This window comes from Bos indicus x Bos taurus, chromosome 18 (assembly GCF_003369695.1).
Source record: "Bos indicus x Bos taurus breed Angus x Brahman F1 hybrid chromosome 18, Bos_hybrid_MaternalHap_v2.0, whole genome shotgun sequence".
Taxonomy (NCBI): Eukaryota; Metazoa; Chordata; class Mammalia; order Artiodactyla; family Bovidae; genus Bos; species Bos indicus x Bos taurus.
Genome location: NC_040093.1, coordinates 41,056,999 through 41,059,911, shown reverse-complemented (window position 1 = coordinate 41,059,911; position 2,913 = coordinate 41,056,999). Strand labels below are relative to the sequence as shown.

Genomic DNA, 2,913 nt, shown 5'->3' with positions numbered 1-2,913 from the left:
GTCAATGTCTTTGTCTTGCGCTGGAATAGTCATCCTCCTCAGTGAGAGAAGGATGAAGGCAGTGGGCACCATCGGCAGGAAGGTGCTCTGGCCGTTCTGGCTTGACCTCTGGACGTGCAGAGTGGAGCGGGCTGGGCCCTGGGAGGTGCTGAGGGGGACGCTGCATCACTCCATGTCTCTGGGCCATCCACAACTCCAATGAGAGGATGTGGGGGACCAGAGTGCCGTGTCCCCCTCCTCCATGCAGAGGTGCCTGTAGAGATGGAGGCGACACAGACTGAGGATGTCCTGGAGTGGGAAAGAGAGGGACGGGGCATGGCGACATGTGGCATGGCTGCCTGGCCCTTACTGGCCCTCCCACAGGTCTACAGTGCTTTCTTCAACTTACGTGTTATCCTTCCAGGCCCCTCCCTGGGGCCATCTCTTCCAACAACTCATATGAACCCTCTCTGCGGTCTGAACTACATCAGATCCAAGCAGTGACCACCCTGAAGTGAGTCCCAGGAGTATCACCTGAAAACTGTCTCTTTCAGATTTCCTGGGGTGACTACTGTCTTCTCCTGGGATGTAGAAATCTCTAAGAAAGTTACGGCCACACTTTCTGCAAGAAAAATCTGGATTATTCCGTTTCATGACTTTTTCTGATTCATTCAAAGAGGTTGCAGGGCAATTACCCTGAAGTCTGAAGGAAGATGAGCACTGTGGAAGACAGATGGGACATGAACACTGACTGACTGCTGACAGGTGGAAGATGGAGTCACTGCGTGTGTGAGTAGAGTGACTTAAAATGAGCATCAAGTGTTAAAGGCCAACTGTGAGCGGGTAAGGGAGTATACAGTCCTCAGAAACCAAGGACCCACAGGAAGGTTACTCATTGCTGGCCCTTCTCCCTGGACCTCTATCAGGGAGCTTTGAGAAATACTGGTAACAGGTAGTAAGATCAGAGAAAGCCTGTCCTAAGAGGGCAGGCTAGAAGCCCTGCTCAGACACTTCTTCCCCTAAGAAATGAATCTCTTAACCACTGGGAAAAGGCAGCAAACCCATCCCGTTTTGGGCCCTGGGGAAAACCTACTGAAGCTGAGGGAAAGGAAAATTTTAGGTTGAAAGCTGGATACAGAGCGGGGGCTGCGGGCGGTCGGGGCTCCCGGCCGGGGCGGCGGCGCCATCTTGTGCCCGGGGCCGGTGGGGAGGCCGGGGAGGGGGCCCCGGGGGGCGCAGGGGACTACGGAACGGCTTGGAGTCTGAGGAACTGGAGCCTGAGGAGCTGCTGCTGGAGCCCGAGCCGGAGCCCGAGCCCGAAGAGGAGCCGCCCCGGCCCCGCGCCCCCCCACCCGGGAGCTCCGGGCCCTGGGCCTGGCTCGGGAGTCCCCGGCAACCAGGAGGAGGAGGAGGAGTCGGGACTGGTCGAGGGTGACCCGGGGGACGGCGCCATTTAGGACCCGGAGCTGGAAGCGATCAAAGCTCGAGTTAGGGAGATGGAGGAAGAAGCTGAGAAGCTAAAGGAGCTACAGAATGAGGTAGAGAAGCAGATGAATATGAGTCCACCTCCGGGCAATGCTGGCCCAGTGATCATGTCCATTGAGGAGAAGATAGAGGCTGATGCCCGTTCCATCTATGTTGGCAATGTGGACTATGGTGCAACAGCGGAAGAGCTAGAAGCACACTTTCATGGCTGTGGTTCAGTCAACCGTGTTACTATACTCTGTGACAAATTTAGTGGCCATCCGAAAGGGTTTGCGTATATAGAGTTCTCAGACAAAGAGTCAGTGAGGACTTCCCTGGCCTTAGATGAATCCTTATTTAGAGGAAGACAGATCAAGGTGATCCCTAAACGAACCAACAGACCAGGCATCAGCACAACAGACCAAGGCTTCCCACGAACCCGATACCGTGCCCGAACCACCAACTACAACAGTACCCGCTCTCGATTCTACAGTGGTTTTAACAGCAGGCCCCGGGGTCGCGTCTACAGGGGCCGGGCTAGAGCGACATCATGGTATTCCCCTTACTAAAAAAAAAGTGTGTATTAGGAGGAGAGAGAGGAAAAAAAGAGGAAAGAAGGAAAAAAAAAAAAGAATTAAAAAAAAAAAAAGAAAAACAGAAGATGACCTTGATGGAAAAAAAAATATTAAAAAAAAAAAAAAGATATACTGTGGAAGGGGGGATAATCCCATAACTAACTGCTGAGGAGGGACCTGCTTTGGGGAGTAGGGGAAGGCCCAGGGAGTGGGGCAGGGGGCTGCTCATTCACTCTGGGGATTCGCCATGGACACGTCTCAATCGCGCAAGCTGCTCCCCTGTTTCCCTGTTTCCCTTTGCCCCCTTGGGGGCTGCTCAAGGGTAGGTGGGCATGGGTGGTAGGAGGGGTTTTTTTTACCCAGGGCTCTGGAACGACACCAGACTGTTCTGCTTGTTACCTTCCCTCCATCTTCCTCACTTTCACAGTCCCCTCCTGCCTGCTCCTGTCCTGCCAGGTCTACCACCCACCCTGCCCCTCTTTTCTGGCTCCCTGCCGCTCCAGATTGCCTGGTGATCTATTTTGTTTCCTTTTGTGTTTCTTTTTCTGTTTTGAGTGTCTTTCTTTGCAGGTTTCTGTAGCCGGAAGATCTCCGTTCCGCTCCCAGCGGCTCCAGTGTAAATTCCCCTTCGCCTTGGGGAATGCACTACCTTGTTTTGGGGGGTTTTGGGGTGTTTTTTGTTTTTCAGGTTTTTTTTGTTTTGTTTTTCTTTGCCTTTTTTTTTCCCCCTTTTATTTGGAGGGAATGGGAGGAAGTGGGAACAGGGAGGTGGGAGGTGGATTTTGTTTATTTTTTTAGCTCATTTCCAGGGGGTGGGAGTTTTTTTTTTAATATGTGTCATGAATAAAGTTGTTTTTGAAAATAAAATAAAAAAAAGAAAGAAAGCTGGATACAT

The 2,913-nt window shown here is 52.2% G+C and overlaps 1 pseudogene; it reads left to right on the top strand.

Annotated features, from left to right (window-relative positions):
* The first annotated feature begins 1,335 nt into the window (after window positions 1–1,335).
* Window positions 1,336–2,349, top strand: LOC113876826 (annotated as a pseudogene).
* Window positions 2,350–2,913: the final 564 nt, after the last annotated feature.